The 25,160-nt window shown below is 36.7% G+C and overlaps 1 long non-coding RNA gene across 1 annotated transcript; it reads left to right on the top strand.

Moving 5' to 3' along the window:
- The first annotated feature begins 22,013 nt into the window (after nucleotides 1-22,013).
- On the top strand, nucleotides 22,014-23,023 carry LOC138166381 (uncharacterized). Its single transcript, XR_011169586.1, has 2 exons — nucleotides 22,014-22,320; nucleotides 22,354-23,023. It is a non-coding gene; the product is annotated as an uncharacterized lncRNA (long non-coding RNA).
- The last annotated feature ends 2,137 nt before the right edge of the window (nucleotides 23,024-25,160 follow it).

Below are 25,160 nucleotides of genomic sequence, written 5' to 3' on the forward strand. Positions count from 1 at the left end.
TACTACTACTACTACTACTACTACTACTACTACTACTACTACTACTATTGTATAGTGCTCCACAACAGACAATTTGCTTTCTGAATCTTGTATAAATCAATAACCTTTCAGGGGTAAAGGGAAAGGGGAAAGGAAAATCTCATTGGGGGCAAAAACAATTTGCTGTGTTTGCATTAGCATCATCAGCACCTCAGATAGTGCTTTTTTCATAACAGGTACATAATAAATTCTTGTTAAAGTGAATTGACTTCAAATATTTGGATTCCTTTGAAAATAAAATGAGATGTTATGTTATTCACATAACCATAAATTGGTTAATTCATTCCAAGTATGAATATTTTCTTCAAGAAGATTTCTTGAGTAGGTGCTCAAAGAATCATTTCAATAATAAGGAGCTACATTTGTAAATAAAACATCACTGCATGTGTGTTTTGAATTCGTAGTGTGGAGAAAAGGGTCAAAAAAAATCTATCATCTCTATTTTCACCTTTAAAATTCAATACATACAAATTCCCAATAGGAGAGCAATATCCTTTGAGAGAATGCTTCTTAGAGAAGAAAAGATACCAAGACCACATGGCTTTGTAGACATGCAACACGGGAAATCAATGAAGATCTTCAGAGTTAAGTATTTGAAATTCTTTAACAACCTACCCCATGCTGTTATCCAAATCATGTCATATCATAGCACCACTTCCCTTCTCAGAGAGGTAAACTAAAGTGTGCCCATTGACTAAAAATAAACATTACAAGAATTTATCTTAATTCAGGGGAATAAGAACACTATTTGTTTAGTTTGACAGCACATTTTCAGATCTAATCTCAAATTCTGCCACCACTGACTTGTTGGGGAGAATTTCAGAATATTTTTGTGTTTGTGCTAAAAAATCAATGCCACAAGGAACAGAAATTTCATCTATCAATATGACTTTGAGACGACTGTTTGGTACAGCACCTAGAATGCCGAATCTGAAATCAAGATCAGAGATCAACTATTAACTAGTGTGACACTAGGCATATTCCTTAACTGCTCACAGTCTCAGTTTCTTCATCTATTTAATGGAAATTACAATAGCACTTACCTCACTGGGGGTGTTTGTGAGGATCAAATGAAAATGACATTGGTAATGTGCCTCACAAACCTTAAAGCACTAATTGTTATCATTTTTTTATTATTCATTGCCTGGGCTAAGATACATAGCCCCAAAATCCCCACCTGAGAGATGGGGGAAATGACAAACCACTATCTTTATCAAGAAAATCCCATAAATGGGGTTAAGAAGAGTGAGACATGACTAAATGATTCAACAACAAGAATTATACACCTTAACTCTGTGAATGATAGGGATTATAATTAATTTTGCTTGAATAGAATATAATTCAAATAAGACATAAGTCAAAGTCTCAATCCCCATCTAGGTGATTTACTTTGCTTCAGTTTTGTGGTCAAAATTATACCTAGGACCTAATCCCAGGATTGTTGTTGTTGTTTGTCCTTTGTTCTCAAAGAGGACCGTGACATCAGGAAGATGATGCCATGACTTTCAAGTTAGATTTAAGTGAGAGAGGGATGTGCAAAGTCACCAGCCTCACTTTCTCCCCCAGAGCCATCTGGGTCCAGTGGCAATGCCACCATAATCCTAGGAAGCAGTTTTATGGATGTATAGCTCTATTAAAAGGAGTACTTCATTGACAGTGAATAGCTCTTATTCTTAAGGACAAAAAAATCTTTTTTTTGTAGGATCTTGTGTTCTTGCAATTTAATTTTTGAATGAAATAACAATGAATGTTTAAGCTGGAGAGGAAAAGACATGGTAGCTGCATTCAAATGTAAGGATGGTGACAAGGGAATAACTTTGTTCTTTTAATGCCAGAGGGCAGAGCTAGGAGCAATGGATCAAAGTTTTAAGGAGAAGAATTTAGACTTAACGTAAAGTAAAGCTTTCTAACAATTTGAGTTCTCTCAGTGGGCTGCCTTGGGAGGTACAGGATTTCTCCTCACTACAAATGTTGTAGAGGGCATATTGTTCATTTATGGCATGGACTAAATGGGCTTGGAGATACCTTCAAACCCAGAGATTTTGTGAATTTATAAAAAAAAAAGTCCAGTACAAAACCCAGGAAGGATCTTAACAATTATACCTGGATTATGTAAATCCTAATCCTAGTAAAGCAGGAAACATATAAATAGATTGTGTCTTTTAGTTTACAAGTTACACGTTATCATTGTCCTAAAATAATTATTTTGTTTTAAACAAGGCCATTTGTCTATTTACAAATCTATTTTACTTCTTATTTGACAACATTTACCCATAATGTGAAAAGAGGCATGGCAGAGTGGATAGGCAGCCTCAGAAACAGGATAACCTAAATCATCCCTCCAACCCATAATGATCCTGTGACTCTGGGCAAGTCATTTAACTTTAAAGTGTTTCAGATAACTTTCTAAGTTGCCAAAAATTTGCTGATCTGAATAGGTAGAGAGAATTTCTCTACCAAGGACTTTGTTACACCAATAAAATTATAGATCAAGACCTAAGTGAATAAAGTAAAATAAATAACACGGAACAAGTTGGTCATCAGGATAATCACGGTACCAATGGCGCAGTTAATAAAAGGATAAGCCCCTTCACCCAACCTCAGAATGGTATATTTCAGTTGTATCTATGTATATAGCTTCAAAAGAAACAAAGGAATAACAATGGGGAAATATCAATGATTTCACAAGCATAGTACTAGACAGTAACTCTAAGCCAAAAAAATAAATCATTAGGAAATGGAAGTTGAGGTCCTATGTCAAATAGTCTCAACATGAGCTTTTGGAAATAGATCAATAGGTTTATCTTCAAACCATCCTATACAAGAATCAGGACATGACTATAGACAATAATTACCAGTACATAATTTGAAATATACTACTGAGAGTCTAGGCCATGATATAAATCAGCACCAGTTAAAATGCATGCATTTGGTATGTAAATGATCACAATCAGTTGAATTCCAGGGCTCTTAGAAAATCTCTCAATGAGAAAATGTATGTAAAAGCACCATTACTAACAGCATCAGCAGCTCTTGAGATAGAAGCTAAAATATCACATAGCCAGCTAGTTGTCTAATGACTTTGAGATGTTACTGAATTACAACTCTAACAAATAGATAGTAACAGCCAATATGTCTAGTTAATATTAGACATTTCTAATGGTTGTGCATCATGAATAAAAGGATTCTAGGGAATATAAATCATTCAAAGGTTTGTCACTAAGGGAATTTATCAGTGAGAAGCATTTCAATAGTGTATTTCTTCCCTATATTTTTTTTAATTCCATGAAACTGATAATCACTTTATTGCCCATTTATCTTAATTCTGTCTAATTTTTAGTGAATCAAATGCAGATTATTCAGGTTACAGGTTATTAATGCCATCTCTCATCTTTCTGTGTCTCTAGTCATTTTCCTACTATTTAGTAAATATTTAGCTTAAGGGAGACAGCAGGAATAAAAGATGAAAAGCCTCTTGTGCTCCCATCAGCTCTGGTTAAAGATTGGGATAGAAGGGAAAGGACATTGTACTTGTTGATAAGCAATCTATGAGTATCTAGTAACTTAAACTATGGAATGATTTATTAAGACAGTTGCTTTTTATCCACGATGGAACTGGATTTCAAGTTTTCTGACAGCTTTTAAATTGTTTAATTAGTTATGGGCATTACACAATTGTAATTTACTATTGATTTGCAGTCAGCATAATCCAGCAAAGATGTTTTTCAAAGCTAAATACTTAACCTTACATTGGATAACATTTGATGTAGCATCTCTACTTAGGATAGTGTTTTGTACTAATGTGATAGGAAAATTAAATATATTCCCATTATGGAACTGGTTTCATGAAGTGGTCGAGCAAGAATGAGAACTGGGAAATTGAAAAGCTACCCATCTCTTTGAGAGTCAGGTCTTCCAAGAATTCATTATTTTTCAAAATGTTCAGCTTAATTAAATCTTTAAAAAATTTAAAATTGAGGGAATAATGAGTACTAAGATTAATGATTGGTATAAATTATTTAAAATACTCATTTCATTAAATTTGTTATTTCCATTATAAATAAGATTTATATTTATAAATTCAAAAGTAAAGTTAGGGTGGATATTGGGAAATCATCAAATGCCCAGTGAAACAGTTTTTCAATATAAATCTAAAAATAAGCAATTGAAAGAACATAACCTGAAAAAAAAAACCTGTAACCTCAATCTGCATTTGATTCACTAAAAAGTTTAATGAACAAGATAAATTGTCATTAAAGTGATTATCAATTTCATGGGGAAAAATGCAGTCAAAGTAAAATGCTACCAAAAGAGAAAATGTAACACATTGCCAATACACTCTAACATTGCCAATAATGCCACATATCTAATACCAACAAATCACCCTCCATTATACACAATTACACAATATGTATATATAACTTTTGTTTAGGTTATATATCTATATAAATATGTATTCTCTACATATACATACACAGGTAAATAATTTTAACTGAATGGATAAATTATGAAAAACCATGTGGGCACCTATTCTACTACTTTGGCTCAGAGTCCTGTAATGGGAATGTAAATTTTAAGATCTTCCCTGCCCCTAGGCTAAAGTGCACCTGGAGCCTGGGGTAGGAGGCTTGTTTTTCAGTAGATACTTTTTGATTGGCCAGTGGGTCCAAAAGGTTGTTACATTCTCTGAGCCAGGAGAAGGCTATATAAGCCCTGATGTGAGGCTTTGTTTTGGGGCGGACTTTGAGAAGTGTTCTGTGATGTGATCTGTATTCTGGGAAGCCTTTGTCCAGAGCCCCCCGGTTTTGAAAAACCCAGATGTTGATTTGGTATGGATGTAATGGTTGGTAAGTTTGGAAAGCTGTCGACTTGATCTGTTTCTGTCTTGTATACTTTGTCTGTCTGTATACTTTGAAGTTCAGGGTGCTGACCTTTTTCCCCTGAATGAGGTAAACGATATATGTTTGACTGATTAAAGTAAGCTTGTGAACCCATTTTGAGTTGCTTTCCTTTATCAAAGCAGATCCAAGAACCTGTGTTGGCAGCAAACCCTGAGGACGCTTGGGGTGCTTGCTGCTACAAGTCCCCCTCACTTTGTATACCATTAACAATCAAGGAGTAGGTAATTAGCTTTGGGGAGGGAGATTATACTTTCCCTCCCCAGTTAAGATAATGCAATCACCAAAGATTAAAAATGGAATAAAAAAGTATAAAGTAGGCATTAAGGATTTTCCCTGTAATTCCACATCAATGTAGTCACACATGATGAGGTTTTAATGTGTAAACAAGATTTGTTTACGCCCTGACCCTTTATAAGGTGCACACTCTTCTGTAATTAGGTTATGAAGGGAACAATGTAATTTTCTGAGAATATCAGTCATAATTTGTGCGTGCGCATGTGTGTGTGTGTTTGTGTGTGTAACATAATTCATTCAACAATAGAAAAGGAAAGGTTAAGGAGAGCTGTGTGGAGGCAGACCCATTTATCTGCATCAGCAAAACCTGGCAGGGGCAGTGGGTGGGGGTGGGTAAGTGCTTCTCCTCTTCCCCAAGTTGGTCATGTGTTCGGAGCTCCTGAATCAATAGAAGGCATTCATTCAGGAGCAACCAGGTAAGTAGTCTTACCTTACGTAAGACACAGATACAGACAGTCACTTGACGAAGTCAGTTCCAGGGAACATTATCCTTAAAACCAGAAAAGAATGACTATGGACCCAACAAAGGAATAGTACTTAGAAATTCAGTTGAGCAGCTTAAAAAGCAAAGAACCGTACCCAAGGGGAGTTATATGGAAATTCTACAAAAGCAGAAAAGTGAGTTACTCCTTCTCATGTGTGCATTACTATCATTGTAATATGAGTTCAATTTTCCTATGGATGCTATGTATGTTTCTTGGTGAGTGCATCCTAAGCTTTTTGAGGAAAATGGTTTGTACAAACTGTTCTCTCTGTACCATCCTAATAAATGCCATTATTAAAGTTAATAAAGTCTGATGACTGAGCATAGTAGTCAATCTCTGGGCCTCTGATGTTTAAAAGTACAAGCTGGGGGAATTACCCTAGAAATGTTGTTACATTACCAACATTTCAAAAAGTTTCATATTATATAGAGTGTTCCACACCCATTATTCCCTACTTCTGCAAATAAAGGAAGGTGCTTTTTCCTATCTTTTCTTTAGGGTCTCTCCTGGTCACTAATTTTACAGCATCAATTTATTCTGCATTATTATTGTGCTTTCAATTTACATTGTTGTAGTCATTGTCTTGTTTTCCTGGTTCTGCCTCACTTTTACTTTCACATTCATCTTACCAAGATTTTCTATAATCATTATGTCTTACAACATAGTAATATTTCATTACGTTCATCTAACACGAGTTGTCTAATCATTGCCCAGTGAATGGGCATCTTCACCTTTAGGCAAAAGTTCTGCTACTAATCATTTGTTGTATATAGGTTCTTCTTGTCACTGACTCCCTTGACATATTCCTAGTAGAAGAATCTCTCAGAGTATAGACACTTTAGTCACCATCTTCACATAATAACAAGTTGCTTACCAGAAGATTTGAATCACTGCATACCTCCACCAATATTTCATTTGTGTGCCTATCCCACAACCCTTCCAAAACTCACTATCCCCATCATTTGCATATTTGCTGGTTGTGAGATAAACCTCAAGGGGTTGTTTTGCTTTGCATTTCTCTTTACTTTCGTGATTTAGAGCTTTCTTTCATATGGCTGTTAATGATTTGATGTTCTTTGAGAAGGGTTTGTTCATATCGTTGTACCACTTCTCATTTAGGAAATGGCTTTTGGTCCTACAAATTTTTGTTCATTTTTGATATCTTGCATATCAGAAACTCAATATATATTAAGTACAATGATTTTACTTGTCAACTATTTCTCTTATTCTAAATGCATTAATCTGTCTTATGCAATAGATTTTCTTTTTTCTCTTTTATTTTTATTATATTAATATATATTTATGGAAGAAAACATGCATTTCCACAACATGGTGCCCAAAAAAATGACTGTACATGAAACTGCAAATTTACTATATATGCACTACTTGCTATTCCTTTCAAATATAAAACAAAATTGTTCCCCCTGTATCAATGGATATAATTTAGAATGTTTCGTATTTATTATGATGAAGTATGTTATTTTTCTAATTTTGAACCATCTTCCTATGCCTGGTATTAATTCAATTTTAATAAAATGAATTTTTAAAATGAATTACAGTCTTTTGCCAGGATTTTGTTTTAAAATTTCAAATTGTCATGTAAATTTCTTTATTTTCCCTTTTTTTCCTACCCTTCCCCCACTCTGCTCTAGAGATGACTATCATTAGACACAAATAGGTGTGTATGTATTTGTGCATGGATATGTATAGATATATATAGATATAGATGGTGATATATTTGTTTTGTCTGATAACTTGATTTTTTGTTTTGTTTGATAACATTACCAAAACATTTGCTTTTTTGGATTCACTTGAGAGATGGTATCCCTGCTTAGACAAAATGGATTTGTGGTGGAAAAATAAAGATATTTTCTTGATATTTTTCTAGTAATGATTGTTGGTCAGGGTACAAGAGCAGAGAAGATAAAAGGTACTGGTTCTCCAGGGCTAGAGCTTACTTGGGCAGGAAAGAATGATGAGTATCAAAGGGGAAATGGATGTCAGGGGTAAGTGACATCAAAATGACTTACTATGGACTCAGTAGAGACAAACAAAATCAGTATATAGGTTAAAGATTGGAAGTATCAGGAATATTTCAGGGGGACAAAGGACACGATAAGTCAGCAGGAGTGAGGATTTTAGAGAAATGGAAATTCAGTTCAACTCAATACAACTAACATTTCTTAAATACTTTTTCCATTCAAGACAGTGCTTAGAGTTGAGATTATGAAGAAGGAAAAGAATCCAAGCTTTTACTTCTCCAGGAAAGAAAGAATTACAATCTAACACTGTAAGTGAAACAAGTGCACAATTAAATAATATTTTTCTTTAATTATGAATGCATAATCAAGACTGAATAGAACTGAGTCAAGATATTTGTGTGAGTGCTTGCATATGTGTGTTAACTATATCTACCTGAGGAAATTAGGAAACTTTGTGCAGAATCAAAGGATTTAGGATTGGAAGGGACTTTAGAGATGACCTGGTTCAAATTCATTTTACAGACAAGAAAAAAAGGTCTAATAAAGTTGGAATAATTTGCCCAATGTCAACAGCCATGAAGTGACAGAGCCCAAGACTTGAACCTCAGTCTTCTGGAACCAAATTCAATGCTATATCAGTGAAAAGTATAATATCTTAAACCCATCTAGCTTCAAATTAAAGGGACAGTCTTTCTAAAATAGAGATTACAACATTAAGTCCATAAAAATAGAGGCATATATCCTATGCATATATTTAAATACATATAGGTATGCATATACTTATCCTCAAAATCACAAAAACGCAGAATCTGAAAGCTCGAAGTGTCACTGGCAGTCATCTAGTCCAGTCCATAAATGAAAGGAACCCTAACTAAAACATACCCTATGGGTGATCATTCAACTCCTACAGAAAAGGAGTTTGAGGGTCATTGTCTTCTAGGGCATGTCATTTTACTTTAAGACAATTCCAATTGGTAGATTTTTTTTTTAAACTGACATCAATCCTAAATTTTTCCCATTATAACTTTCACCCATGATACTTGATTCTGCACTTTCCAGTTCCTCTTAAACATTAAGGTCCTTTAAACACTTGAAGACAGCTATTGTATTATGCATAAGTATTCTCTTCTAGTGGCTAACCACATTCATTTCATTCAATAGCTCTTCATATGACATGGATGTAAGACCTTTCAGCATGCTGAATGGTCTCTACTGGATATTCTCAAATTTATCAATTTCCTTAAGCCATGGCATCCAGAAGACAACAAAACACCAAGTATGATGACAAGAAAGCTTATTATCCCATGATTCTTGGAAATTCTCCTTCCATTCATGCAAGAGCATATTAGCTTTGCTGGATGCCCCAGTCAACAAGAGTAAGACAAGGAGAATTTATTAACCTCTAATACAGAACTAGAAGTAAGAAGACCTGCATTCTAATTCTGTCATGAATGCTTACTGGCTGTCTGATAGTGGCCAAGTAGCAATGTGTCTTTGTGCCTCAGTTTCTTTATACAGGGTTGTCATGAAGATTAAAGCACTTTGCCAGACTTAAGGCATTATATAAATGTTAACTGCCATTATATAATCTCCCACTCTATCTCAGTTCCTTTTTTCTTCTCCTATGAAGTCTTGACTCTCTTTCCATTAGGAATAACTCCTTCTCTCTAATTAGCTGGCATACAAAGGGTCATTCTTTGAGTCCTTCTACCAAACAGCCTATATTTGGAACACAAATAACAGTTACTGAGTTGCGGCAGAAATACGAACATAACACATTTGCAACAAGCTTCACACAATTCCCCTACTCCTAATGGTGGTTTACATTGTCAACATTTTTTTAAAAAAAAAAAACTATTTGTGTTTAAATGTAAACATCAACTCAACAACTGGTTAAAACACTGACAGGCAATTATCGCCTCAACAACTTTACAAAGGTGTTCAGTTCAACGATTCCATTGCTATATCCACCTCTCTTTAAGCCTTGTTGTTCTGTCATTTCAGTCATGACCCCATTGAAGGTTTACTTGGCAAATATATTAGAATAGTTTATGATTTCCTTCTCCAGCTCATTTTACAAAAGAGGAAACTGAGGCAAACATCATTAAAATACTTTCCCAGGGTCACACAACTACTATGTGTCTAAGGCCAGATTCGAACTCATGAAGATGAAAGTCTTCCTGATTCCAAGCCCAGAACTCGATCTACGATGCCACCTAGTTGCCCTTAAGCCTTGTAGTAACCTCTTATCAGATTCGCCAATTAATTTCACACATATATCCACTCTACCAATTACTTTACCCTCAAATTGTTCAGTTTATCTTCTAACTTGTCTTGCCAACTGCTTTCCCCTTATTCTACCTTATTTACTATTTTAGAGATTAAATCATTTCAGTTTATTGTTGTTCAGTCATTTTCAGTCATGTATGACTCTTTGAGATCTCATTTGGGCTTTGCTCGACAAAGATACTGAAGTGATTTGCCATTTCCTTCTCCAGTTTATTTTACAGACAAGGAAACTGGGGTAGACACGGCTAAGTGACTTGCTCAGGGTCACACAGTTAGTAATTATTGGAAGCAGGAACTCAAGAAGATGAGTTTCCCTAACTCCAGGCCCGGCACTCTATCCATTGTACCAACTAGCTGCCACAGCTCAATAATTATGAATCATTACCACAGGAATTTCCAGTTTAGGTTGAATAATCTAATGTTTCACTAAGAAATAACTGTCATTAGTAGATCAAAATGTTTTGATTAGACTTGAAAAGATTTTACCAACCCAGCAAGTCAGAAGAGTTGGCCAATATCAATTATACACAACAAAATCATGGTCACAATCTAAAGATGAAATTTCACAAAATCTAGTAGCTATTTCTAAATCACATCAAATTGTAATCGATCACTGTAAAATACAGTATCATGTGAATAAAGAAAGAACTTAATTTTGAAGTGTGATTATAGATGTCCTGAATTAAAATGATCAATATAATATCTCCTGCTGACATTGTAGTCTCTTCCCTTCTGTTCTTTTAGCTACTTCTGTCACTTTATTGGATTTTGTTTTAGAACTTCTTTCTGAAAAAGCACAATAATTTATTGACTGGATATATTCTGATTTATACAAAGATGAACAAAACTGCAGCTTTAGCTGTAGTATTCTGGAATTTAAGGAAATCATAAGCAATATAATGGAATTATTCTTTTTTAATTAAATTATATGTTTATTTTTAGTTTACATCATTCATTTCCACAAGATTTTGAGTTACAAATTTTTTCCCCATCTTTCCCCTACCCAACACCCAAAAGAGCGATCCCACTGAACACCCCCTCCCCAATCTTCTCTCTCCTATATTCTCCTCCATCCCCCCTCCAACTTTCCAGTAAGGCATGATGGATCTCTATGCCCCAGTGCCTGTATATCTTATTTCCAAGTTGCAGGTAAATACACACACACACACACACACACACACACACACACACATATACACATATAATCACAAATATTTGATTTTAAATCTTTGAATTCCAGATTCATTCCCTTCCTCCCTTGTCACTCACCCTTACTGGGAAGATAAGCAGTTCAGTATAGGTTGTACATGGGTAGCTAATGCAAAGCATTAACACAGAAGATATATTGTAAAAGACTGACTATATTTCCCTCTCTCCTATCCCACCACCCACTTGTTCTATTCTCTACATTGATCCCATCCCTTTTCAAAAGTGAGTGCTTCCAACTGCACTCCCCCTCAATTTGTCCTCCCCTCCATCATGCTCCCTCTCATCCCCTTCCCCCCTACTCTCCTGTAGGGTGAGATACCCTATTTTATGTTTATGTCATTCCATCCCTAAGGCAAATTCAAGGACAGTAAGGTTGACCCATTCCCTTTTGCCTTCCTGTTCTTCCCTTCCATTGTACCCCTTTCTCCCTTGCCTCTTCTATATGAGATAATTTACTTCATTCTGTCTCTCCCAATCTCCTCTCATTATATTCCTCTCTCACCTATGAATTACACCTTTTAATTATCAGCCCTTCCTATTCAGTTGGTCCTGTGTCCTCTGTCTATGCTTTTGTCTAAAAATGTTTGACTTACTGAGATTTGGAAAACACAACTAATAAATGAAATGAGAATAGTAGTTACAATGTATGTATCCCCAAGTTTGTTGGTAGGATATAAGGTTCTTGAGGGCAAGAATTGTGTTATATTTTGTCTTTAAATTCATGGCAACAAACAAAGTACCTTGTACAAAACAAGTGTTTAATACTGACTGAATTGAATTTATAGAGTTGTTTCAAAATTTTAATTAAGATGATGTTTTAGGATTTTATATTCATGAATTGTATAGAAATAGGCTAATTTGCATTAGAAAAAAACTGGCTAATTTAGAAAGATGGCTGAGTACACTTCCACTTCATGGAGAAGGGACTAACAAGGAATCTAACCCAGTCAAGAGGCTCACGGCCGCATTGATTTAGATCAGAAATAAATTTTACCTATAAATTTTACAGGTCATTGAATCCTATTTTATTTCACAAATGATGAAACTGAGGCACATAGTAATTAAATGAGATATTCAAGGTCATCCAGGTAGTGAATAGAAGATCTGGGATCTGAACACAGGTCCTCTGATTCCAAATCTCATGTCTTTTCCATTGTCCTATATTGCCTCTTTACCATGCATTCAGTCAAATTGTGTCTTGATTGAAATACTAGAAAGGTCAAGATCATTTTAACACATACTACAAAATGATTTTGCATCATATAGGCAAAGATTGGCTGTAACTGGATATACTAAACAGGAGACCGAGTATTTAAAGAGGACTAGGAAAAACTAAATGAGGGGTTTGACTTTAACAATAGGAACTGGGCTTTAATTGATAAAGGAAATTTCTGTTAAGAAAACCAGGTATATCAAAGCAGGAAAGAATGGTATTAGAGAGTTATGTGAAGCACTGAAAAGTTAAATGACCTGCCTAGGGTCACACAGCCAGTATGTGGCAGAGGTCTAAGATTCAAGTCTTACTGACTCCAAGGAGAGCCCTCCGCTCAGGCCATTCTGCCTCTCAACAGCTTAATAATAAAATCATTAAGTGTTATGATAATAATATTAATATAACTGATATTAATGTAGTACTTTACATATATTACTGCCTCAATTAAGGCCTAAAACAATCTTGTTGGAATAGAAATGGAGACACAAGGAAACTAAGTGATTTTCCTACCGTAATATAGCTAGTAACTGTCTCATACAAACTATGAGTCAAGGTCTTACCAATCCTAAGCCAGCTCTATTATTTCCTGGAGTTTTAGTTTACTACTCTTTGCTCCCCCCCAAAACAAACAAACAAACAAACAAACAAACAAACAACCAAACTAGTAGGATTGATGGACAGCACTGTCAAATACAGCTAGGAGGGCAAGGGTTAAGGTTTTGTAACTATTGTTGTTCAGTTGTTTCAGTCATGTCTGACTATTTGATTTGATTTGATTTTTTTTTAAGCAGTCGGGGTTAAGTAACTTGCTCAAGGTTACACAGCCAGTTATTTCTGGTTGTGGTGCTGAGTGTCTGAGCCCGGGATTCGATCTCCAGGTCGTCCCAACACTGGAGCCGGTGCTCTTACTTGCTGTGCTACTTGGCCGCCCCCCATGTCTGACTATTTGTGACCCTATTTGGGTTTTTCTTGGCATAAAGACTGGAATGATTTTCCATTTCCTTCCCAACCCATTTTGAAGATGAGGAAACTGAGGCAAACTAGGTTAAATGACTTGTTAGTCAGTATGTAAGGCTGGATTTGAACTTGTGCAGAGCAGCCTTTCTGACCCCAGGACTAGGTTTCTATGTGCTGCACTACCTAGCTGACCTTCTGTAACTGTTATGTATCATTTAATATTAGAGGGAACTGGTAAAATGACTTGCTCTGTATCACACAACCATATGTACACACACTCACATATGTATTCATACACCCATATACTATCCTTTATACACATGTATGCATGTATATATAATACATATATATATATATATATACATTTATATTCACTTCAACTATTCTCATATGGAGAAAACTTTCATAAGTAACAATTATCATTTTTCCATGTAGGAATGAAAATAGCTCAAATCATAAGTTCCTTATGATTTCTTTTCCCTATTACCTTCTCATGCTTCTCTTGCTTCTTGTATCTGAATGTCAAATTTTCTTTTGAACTCTGGCTTTCTCAGCAATAAAGCTTGAAAGTCATCTATTTCATTGAATAGCCATATTTTCCCCTGAAACATGATACTCAGTTTTGCTGGGTAGGTGATTCTTGATTTTAATCACAACTCCTTTGAGCTCTGGAATATCATATTCCAAGTTCTTCGATCCCTCAGTGTAGAAGCTGCCAGATTCTGTGTTATCCTAATTGTGTTTCCACAATACTCAAATTCTTTCTTCTTGGCTGCTTCCAATATTTTCTCCTTGATCTAGGAACTCCTGAACCTGGCTATAATGTTCCTAGGAGTTTCTTTTTGTAATCTTTTTCAAGAGGTGATCAGTGGATTCTTTCAACCTCTCTTTTACCCTCTGGTTCTAAAACATCAGGGCAATTTTCCTTGAGAATTTCTTGAAGGATGATTTCTAGGTTCTTTTTTTATCATGGCTTTCAGGTAGTCCAATAATTTTTAAATTATCTCTCCTGGATCTATTTTCCAGGTCAGTGGTTTTTCTAATGAGATATTTCACATTGCCTTGTATATTTTTTTGTTTGTTCAGATCTGTTTAATAGTATCTTGATTTCTCATAAAGTCACTAGCTTCCATTTGCTCCAATCTAATTCTGAAGGAATTATTCTCTGCAATGAGCTCTTGATATTCTCTTTCCATCTGCCAAATTTGACTTTTTAAGGCATTCATTGGCTTTTGCCATTTGAGTTAGTCTATTTTTAAGGTGTTATTTTCCTCAGTCAAGTTGTTGACTCTCTTTTCATGATTTTCTTGCATCGTTCTCATTTCTCTTCCCAATTTTTCTTCCACTTCTTTTATTTGGTTTTCACAATCCTTCTTAAGCTTCTATAGCCTGCAACCACTTTACATTTTTCTTGGAAGCTTTTGGCACAGGAGTTCTGACTTTGTTGTCTTCCTTCTGTTACATGTTTTGATCCTTTTTGTCACCCATAAAGGAATCCAAGATCAGATTGCTGTACTTGCTTTGCTTCCTTTGCTTGCTCATGTCACCACTTAATTACTTGACTTTTGAGCTTTTTGCCACAGTAGAACTCTGCTTTCAGAGAGGAGAGTTTTGTTCCAAATTGCTGGGGTTTTCTCAGCTGCCAGAGCTCTTAGTTGGCTGCTATCTCTGAAGCCTCCACATGCTATGGCTCACTGGTCATGCACCACAGGACCTCCATCCCAGACATCCATCTAGATCCAAGCAGGTTAAAGCAAAATAAATTACCCCTCAGACTGCTTGCTTGGTGGCCCCCCTACAATATGCAGGCCAGGACTCTGAAGCAGTCACACAGCGGCATGGCCATGGCACCTCAGCTGCTTCTCCCTCTGGGGGCAGAAGCCAGACTGCACTTCCAGACTCCCTATTCTCAAAGTTCACACTACACTCCAACTTTGTCCTTAGTATATATGGGTTGATAAGTCTTGAAACCACTACAGTGGCTGATGATCCACTCTCCTGAAGTCCCTCAAGCTGGGTCTGGTTGTGACCACCCTGACATTAAAACCTTGGGCTCATGCAGGGCTGGCCTCTGTTTCCAGTGTGCTGCAATGGACCCTTCCTGCCGGCCTGCTGGGAGGTTTGATCTCTTTGTCACTTTGTGGGTTCTGTAGCTATAAAGTTTGTTCAGGGTAATTTTTTACATGTATTAGAGGAGGTGGAATTGGGAGCTGCACAGAAATCCTGTTTCTACTCTACTATCTGACAAAATTATTCTAATGTTGCAAAGGTTATATCTTAGTTAAATAACAGTGGAAGTTTTCTATTCTCTATTTTTCCTTTGAATTTTCAAATATATATTTCTAAAACCAGGTACCCATAGATAGTACCCATATATATGTCCGATAGAAACCTAGCCTCAGAATTGGAAAGAGCAGTCCTTTCTCAGCATATAATGGTTGTGTGATCCAGAGCAAGTCATTTTACCAGTTCCCTCTAATATTAAATGATACACAACAGTTACAGAAGGTCAGCTAGGTAGTGCAGCACATAGAAACCTAGTCCTGGGGTCAGAAAGGCTCCTCTGCACAAGTTCAAATCCAGCCTCACATACTGACTAGAAAGTCATTTAACCTAGTTTGCCTCAGTTTCCTCATCTGCAAAATGGGTTGGGAAGGAAATGGAAAATCATTCCAGTCTTTATGCCAAGAAAAACCCAAATAGGGTCACAAATAGTCATACATGGGGGGCAGCCAAGTAGCACAGCAAGTAAGAGCACCGGCTCCAGTGTCAGAATGACTTGGAGATCGAATCCTGGGCTCAGACACTTAGCATTCACCCAGAAACACCTGGACGTGTAACCTTGAGCAAGTTACTTAACCACGGTGGCTCAGCGAGTAAGAGCACCGGCTCCAGTGTTGGGACGACCTGGAGATCGAATCCCGGGCTCAGACACTCAGCACCACAACCAGAAATAACTGGCTGTGTAACCTTGAGCAAGTTACTTAACCCCGACTGCTTAAAAAAAAATCAAATCAAATCAAATAGTCAGACATGACTGAAACAACTGAACAACAATAGTTACAAAACCTTAACCCTTGCCCTCCTAGCTGTATTTGACAGTGCTGTCCATCAATCCTACTAGTTTGGTTGTTTGTTTGTTTGTTTGTTTGTTTGTTTGTTTGTTTGTTTTGGGGGGGAGCAAAGAGTAGTAAACTAAAACTCCAGGAAATAATAGAGCTGGCCTAGGATTGGTAAGACCTTGACTCATAGTTTGTATGAGACAGTTACTAGCTATATTACGGTAGGAAAATCACTTAGTTTCCTTGTGTCTCCATTTCTATTCCAACAAGATTGTTTTAGGCCTTAATTGAGGCAGTAATATATGTAAAGTACTACATTAATATCAGTTATATTAATATTATTATCATAACACTTAATGATTTTATTATTAAGCTGTTGAGAGGCAGAATGGCCTGAGCGGAGGGCTCTCCTTGGAGTCAGTAAGACTTGAATCTTAGACCTCTGCCACATACTGGCTGTGTGACCCTAGGCAGGTCATTTAACTTTTCAGTGCTTCACATAACTCTCTAATACCATTCTTTCCTGCTTTGATATACCTGGTTTTCTTAACAGAAATTTCCTTTATCAATTAAAGCCCAGTTCCTATTGTTAAAGTCAAACCCCTCATTTAGTTTTTCCTAGTCCTCTTTAAATACTCGGTCTCCTGTTTAGTATATCCAGTTACAGCCAATCTTTGCCTATATGATGCAAAATCATTTTGTAGTATGTGTTAAAATGATCTTGACCTTTCTAGTATTTCAATCAAGACACAATTTGACTGAATGCATGGTAAAGAGGCAATATAGGACAATGGAAAAGACATGAGATTTGGAATCAGAGGACCTGTGTTCAGATCCCAGATCTTCTATTCACTACCTGGATGACCTTGAATATCTCATTTAATTACTATGTGCCTCAGTTTCATCATTTGTGAAATAAAATAGGATTCAATGACCTGTAAAATTTATAGGTAAAATTTATTTCTGATCTAAATCAATGCGGCCGTGAGCCTCTTGACTGGGTTAGATTCCTTGTTAGTCCCTTCTCCATGAAGTGGAAGTGTACTCAGCCATCTTTCTAAATTAGCCAGTTTTTTTCTAATGCAAATTAGCCTATTTCTATACAATTCATGAATATAAAATCCTAAAACATCATCTTAATTAAAATTTTGAAACAACTCTATAAATTCAATTCAGTCAGTATTAAACACTTGTTTTGTACAAGGTACTTTGTTGGTTGCCATGAATTTAAAGACAAAATATAACACAATTCTTGCCCTCAAGAACCTTATATCCTACCAACAAACTTGGGAATACATACATTGTAACTACTATTCTCATTTCATTTATTAGTTGTGTTTTCCAAATCTCAGTAAGTCAAACATTTTTGTAGTCATATATATATATATATATTTTTTTTTAATCAAACTAATACTCATATTGAGTGCCTACCATGTTCAAAGCATGAGCTAAGGGTTCTTGTACACAAGTGCTTATAACAGAACTATTTGGAAAGATTCTGATACTGTTTGCTCTTAACCACCCCTATCATTATGGCTCTAAGAGCTGGAGGAACTTGGTTTAACACTTCAGGATGCAAGGATCTGTTAAAGTTTTATTAAATACACATGTAAGTGCCCCTTCATTCTTTTTTTCCTCACCCTTTGTGTCCATTAACTCCCTGCCAGATCTAATTCTCTGTACAAAGGTCGTAAGGCTAAATTCCTTTGAAAAGATGCAGTTTCTAGCCAATCAATGTATTCTGCTTATCTGCATAGTGTATGTAGGTCTCCCTTTGGGAGATCTTAAGATTTAGCTCCACCACAAATGTGATTTTCAGTAAATGACTACAAATCATTCTCTATTACCTCTGTATATATACTTCCCAACGAAAAACTCCTTTATGCCCACAGTCCCAGTTTTACTCCACCAAATCTAGCCCAAAGTATATTGATGGACACTCCACTCTTTCAACATTTATGTCCAGATGGTTGCAAGATTTTTTCCATTTAACCTCTATAACATGAAAGGCTTATGTTTCCTAAAGTCATATTACACACATTACAATCCCTTGCCCAAAGTACTTATACTCAGACTTCTTTCCTCAACTGGAAGTGAAGGCAAATCATGCTACCATATACCACATACTTAAATTCAGCACTTAGCACAGTGAGTGGTATGTAGTAGGTGATTAATAAATGTTTATTGACTGCCCTATATTTTGAGGAAAAAGACACTGTTTTTACCATTAGAGTCTTTTTGTGACTCACAGGCTCTTTATACAGTTCCACTAACATGTGTGATTCAAAACAAATGAAAATACTTGTGTGTCAGCTTATGTTTTTGCTTAAAGGTCAAATGTACAAGCTGAAAAGTTTTCTAGGAAAATGGTCAAGTGGTCTGGACAAAATCATACTGGGATTTCATTTTTTAAAACTGGTTTTGTTTTATTCAAGTTAAGTTTAAAAGTGCCCAAATGGGGGGAAAAGGAAAAAAAAATCTGTTTGACTCTTACACAAACATGCACACACACAACACTAAACAAGTAACAACCCCTCAGTCCCTCACACAATACCTTCCTGGCCTCTACCCACAAAGGTCTTTTCTGCCTTTAAGACACCTATGAATTCTTTCCTGTTCCCCCTAATGGCTAGTGTTCTTATTTCCAAAATTACTTTATATATAACAACTTTGTAGATATTTGTATTTATTTACTTCATATGTAAGCTTTATATACTTTTTTATCTAGAGAAAGAAATTGGAACCCTCTCAAGTATCCTTGCCAAGAAAATGCCAAATGGGGGGGGGGGTAGAGTCAATATATTGAAGTAGAAACAGGACCTCCAAGCAGTTCTGGCTCCCACCTTCCCCAATTCATGTAAAAGGGGACTCTAAACAAACTTTGGAGCTGCAGAATCCACAAAATGGCACAGAGAAACTTACCTCCCACTGAGGACAGCCTGGCAGGCCGGCAGGAATCTGCCAGCGCAGCATTCTGGGAGCCAAGCCCAGCCATGGTGAGCCAAGGTTTTAGCCCCAGGACGGGCCTGACCAACCACCAGCTGGAGGGACTCCAGATCACCAGCAGCTGTGGTGTTTCAGAATTATCAACACATAGATGCTAAGGACAAAGTGAGAAGTCAGTGCAGTTTGGACTCTGGGACTCAGTAGTTGGGAGTGTGTCGACTTTTGCCCCTGGGGTGAGAGGCTACTGAGGGCTGTGTCACAACCATGCCACATAGCAGCTTCAGCTCCTGGCCTGCAGAGTGTAGGGGGACCAAATGTCCAGTCTGAGGGGTAATCACTCTTGCATTAACTGGCTTGGATCTGTATTGCACTCTAGGGTGGAGGTCCTGGGGTGTGTGACCAGCTTGCCAGAGCATGTGGAAGCTTCAGAGAAGGCACCCAACTAATACCTCTGGAAGCTGAGAAAAATCCATCATTTGGGACAAAAGCTCCCCTGTTTGGTGGCAGAGTCCTATTGTGGCAAAAAGTCCAGGGGTCAAGCGACTGAGGGGCGATATGACCAGGCAAATGAAGCAAAGCAAATAGAAGTACCCAACATTAGATTCCTATTTTGGGAACAAAATGGATCAAAGCATGGAACAGGAGGAAGACAACAAAGTCAGAACTCCTGCATCAAAAGCTTCAAATACAAGCTGGTTACAGGCCATAGAGGACCATAAGAAGCAGATAAGAGAAGTGGAGAAAAAATTGGGAAGAGAAATAAGAATGATGCAAGAAAATTATGAAATGAGAGTCAACAGCCTGATGGAAGAAAATAACACCTTAAAAAACAGAATGACTCAAATGGCAAAAGAGGTTCAAAAAGGCAATGAAGAGAAGAATGCCTTAAAAGGATGAATTTGCCAGATGGAAAAAGAATCTCAAAAGCTCACTGAAGAGAATATTTCCTTCAGAACTAGAATGGATCAAATGGAAACTAATGACTTTATGAGAAATCAAGATGCTGTTTAACAGATCCAAACAAATGAAAGAATAAAATACAATGTAAAATATCTCATGGGAAAAACCATTGACTTGGAAAATAGATCCACGAGAGATAATTTAAAAATTATTGGACTACCTGAAAGCTATGAGATCAAAGAAAGAACCTAGAAATTGTCCTTCAAGAAATTCTCAAGGAAAACTGTCCTGATCTTTTAGAACCAGAGAGCAAAATAGAGGTTGAAAGAATTCACTGATCATCCCCTGAAAAAGATCCCAAAAAGAAAACTCCTAGGAATATTATAGCCAGGTTTCGAAATTCCCACATCAAGGAGAGAATATCACAAGCAGCCAGGATGAAACAATTTGAATATTGTGGAAACACAATCAGGATAACTCAGGATCTGGCAGCTTCTACATTGAGGGATCAAAGGGCTTGGAATATGATATTCCAGAGGGCAAAGGAGCTGGGATTAAAAACATGAATCACCTACCCAGCAAAACTGAGTATCATGTTTCAGGGGAGAATATTCTCATTCAGTGGAAGAGAGGACTTTCATACATTCTTGATAAAAAAACAGAGTTGAATAGAAAATTTGACATTCAGATACAAGAAGCAAGAGAAGCATGAAATGGTAAACAGGGAAAAGAAATCATAAGGAACTTATCAAAGTTGAACTATTAACATTCCTACATGGAAAAATGATCATTGTAACTGATTAAGTTTTTCCCAGTATGAAAACAGTTGAAGGGAATAGAAATAGAAATATATACATATATATATATAATGGCTATATCGGAGGGTATACTGGTGTATGAATACATATGTGAAAGTGTGTATATATGTTTACAGGCATACATAGATAGAGAGCATAAGACTAATTTAATAGGAAGAGATGATACTTAAAAGGTGAAATTAAGAGGTGAGAGAGGAATATAATGAGAGGAGATGTGGAGATACAGAATACGGTAAACTATCTCATATAGAAGAGGCAAGGGAAAATGGTTACAATGGAGGGGAAGAATAGGAAAGCAAAAGGGAATGGGTCAGTCTTATTCTCATTGAATTTGACTCAGGGAGGGAATGAAATACACACCAAATAGGGTATCTTACCCTGTAGGAGAGTAGGGCAGAAGGGGATTAGAGGGGGGATGATGGAAGGGAGGACAGGCTGGGGGGGAGGGAAGTTGGAAGCACCCAGTTTTTTTAAAGGACAGGATCAAAGTAGATAATAGAACAAGTGGGAGGTGGGATAGGAAGGAGGAAAATATAGTCAGTCTTTTACAATTTATCTACTATGTTAATGTTTTGCATTAGCTACACATGTATAACCTATACTGAACTCCTTATCTTCCCAGTAAGGGTGGATGACAAGGGAGGAAAAGAATGAATCTGGAAATCAAAGTTTTAAAATCAAATGTTTAATACATATATATATATATATATACTATTATGAATACTATTTTACATGTAATTGGGAAATAAGATATTGTGATAGTAATGGCAATTAAAGATTCCCCTGTATTGGCTTGGTTTTCAAATTGATTGTATTAAAACCCAGAGTTTGTTAATCCCACCTGTGGGATGGGCTTGTTGATGTGAAAAGAAAGTCCTGAAGTGGGAGGAGCTGGTGACGTAGATTTGGAGAGACAAGGGAGAGGCGGAAGTTCTTTTTGGAAGCAGCACCTCGTGGAGAGAGAGAGACTAAGAGATTGCTGGTGGCCGCTTTGAATTGCCCTGGACTTTTGAGACCTGCCCCCTGAGCTGCCAAGGACTGAGGAGACATGGCTGTTTTGCTGGTACTTTGTCTGTCTGTTTTGATGTTATTTTGCCAGATTTGTCCACTGGTGAAAGACTGTCCTGTTGAAGAAGTCCTGGAACCTGGCATTTGGTTAAGAAGGCCTGAGACTGTCCTGCAGACAGAGAGTGAATACTGTCCACTGGTGAGGGACAGTACTGTTGTTGCAGGGGTCTGGAGACTGTCCGGCAGACAGAATGAATACTGTCCACTGGTGAAGGACAGTGCTGTTGTTGCAGGGGTCTGGGAGCCTTTCTGTTGGTTCAGAAGCCCTGAAGAAGGATTTTCTTGTTGTATGTTTACAGAAATCCTGGGAGAGGGCTTTGCTAATGTGTTCAGGGGTTCTAGGACTGTTCTACAGACAGAGGATAAATTCATGAAGGGACTGGCAATGTATCTTATGGCCTTGCTAAGCCTTGTCTCCCCAGGAACTAAGATTGCTGAGAACTTGCCTCGTGTCAAGATGAAGAAAAGACCTCCATTTGGGTATTAAGTGCTGTGTTTAAACTTGATGTAACTCTGGGGTAGATTCAATTGTGATCCAGGGGTAGGGAACTTTTGACCTTTTTGTGTTCTATGGTTGAGCAAATGAATGTATTTTACTTATGTTTGGAAACTAATCTCCATTTGAGAAGAGGGGCTTTGTGGTGGACTTAATTAAGGTATAGCCTAGGGGTGGAGAAGTATTTAGACCAGGAACTTTGTAATTGATTGAATGATTGGAAGGTCCTGGGGTGGGGTAGGCCTTGGAGATGATTTAATCACACTTAGTAAATGCTGTATTTTGAATGATGTCATGTTTTGATCTTCTCTGTTCTGGGTTTGTTACTGAATAAAATAGAGAGCACCTATGCTGGTATTTTGAACCTGGGAAGTTGCCTTTCCTTGGCATTACATTACAGATATACAGGCACTGGAGCATAGAAATACAGCATGCCCTACTGGAAAAGTCGAAGAGAGTATGGGAAAAGATATGGGAGAGAGCAGATTAGAGGAGGGGATATCCTTTGGGTCTGCTATTTTGAGGTGGTGGGTAGGGGAAAAATGGGGAGAAAATTTGTAACTCAAAATCTGGCGGAAATGAATGATATAAATCAGAAGTTAATAAAGCATTAAAAAAAATGCCAAATGGGGTCATGAAGAGCCAGACACAATTGATTGACCAAACAATGAAAATCCTTCTATAAACTTGTACAATACTGGTACTTGTTCTCCCAGTACCTACAGAATTCCTAGTACATGGTAGGGTCTTAAACTTCTTGACTGATGGTTACATGTTGGTTTTGTAAAGAGAATTTCCTTATCAGAAGTTACTTATGCCAATACAATAAGTCTGGTTATTAAAAAAATACAATCAAAAGAATACAAGGTAGGATAGTGCTAAAACTGTAAGTGACTCTGCCCTAAGTAGTTATTTTGTATGTCATCTAAGCCAGGAGTTCTTGACCTTTTTGTGTGTTATGTAGTCTGATGAAACCTATAGGCCTTTTCTCGGAATAATGTTTGTTTATTTTTTTGTTCTTTAAGGAATTGTAGATAATGCTAAGACTTTGTTCAAAGGTTAAGAAAAATAAAGATGTGTTTTTTTACTTCTTCAAGTTCATGGATCCCTTGAAATGTGTCCGCACACCCTTCTGTGAACAACATGTTAAAAATGTCTTATCTAAACTATAGACATCAGAGAGAATCTGGGAAAAGTTGTAGCAAATTTGTATATCCAGAACTGACATTTCAGCTATATGAAGGAAACTCCATACTCAGCAAGTGCTGAATGTTCTTATACATTAACTCTACCTGGATAGAAATAGTGATAGAAGGACAGAACATGAATTAGCCTTCCTCAGGATTTTCCTCAAACTACTTTCTGTTGTATCAGGATGTGTCCTGATCAGAGGGAAGAATGGTCACAATCAGATATCCTGGACAATTGGCATGTGTTTTCCTTAGTCTTAACCTGTAAGGAACATAAGAATAAAGACCGCAAAGTGACCATTCTTCTATCTATAGTGTGGATAGCTACATGATTTACTAAAATTGTGTGACCAACCACTAATTAGAGTCAAAGGGTTAAGATCCAGCAGGGGACCAGTCAATAATTATAAGGGTTCAGGAATTCACATTTGAATTACAATAGCCAACTTTGGCAATGTGCCAACTCTAACCCTCAGTATAATACATTTTCATTGTATTTATTGAATTGTGAATTTAAACTGGTTAAAACTCAGGGTTTTACTAGAAAATAGCAGCAGGGGAAAATCATTGTAAGTATAGTATATGATGAATCAAGAGCCAATTATGACTGAATTTTTACATTCTTTTATACCCTTGATTCATATGTGAGTCTTTCAAAGTTAAATTTTTACATAACTTTTATAATACAAAGTTACATTTAAATAACAGTTTTATATCAAAGAGTTCATTTTGATATAGAATATCTCATTATAATTTTCTTATTCCATTTACCTGAAGAGACATAGTTATTGGTCTGTGCTACCAAATAAGGATTTCACTTTTCCAATTAGGGAGCAACTCAGACTAAAAACAAAGGGTCTATGGGCTCCAAGGGACTTTTAAAGGATATATTTAACATTGGCAACCAATTTATGGTGATCTAGTAAATTTAAACAACAATAAAATTGTGTAATTTTGTAGCAGAAAGGGATCTTAAAGCTCATACCATCCAAAACCCTCGATTTATAAAACAGTAGATTGTGGCCCAGAGTGGGTAAATGACCTCTCTGGTAATACACAGCTAATTAGCTGTAGAGTGAAGACTTGATTCCAGTATTCCTTTCAGTGAATCATACTGAACCTTTTTATTGCCTTTTAAAAATGAAACTCCATTCCCACCCCTCCCCCAAAAAATATGACTTCTAAATTGGGTGTTACATCTTGGAACCTTTTAAAACACATTTATTGAGGGACAGGGTGGAATTGACTCTCTTATTTGGTTTTACACCCTATACTGAATCTGAAATATCACATCACCACAGATGTCTTTCA

The sequence above is a fragment of the Petaurus breviceps genome, unplaced genomic scaffold, assembly GCF_028583685.1.
Source record: "Petaurus breviceps papuanus isolate PSGF00001 unplaced genomic scaffold, PetGlider_PUasm1.0 221, whole genome shotgun sequence".
NCBI classification, from domain to species: domain Eukaryota; kingdom Metazoa; phylum Chordata; class Mammalia; order Diprotodontia; family Petauridae; genus Petaurus; species Petaurus breviceps.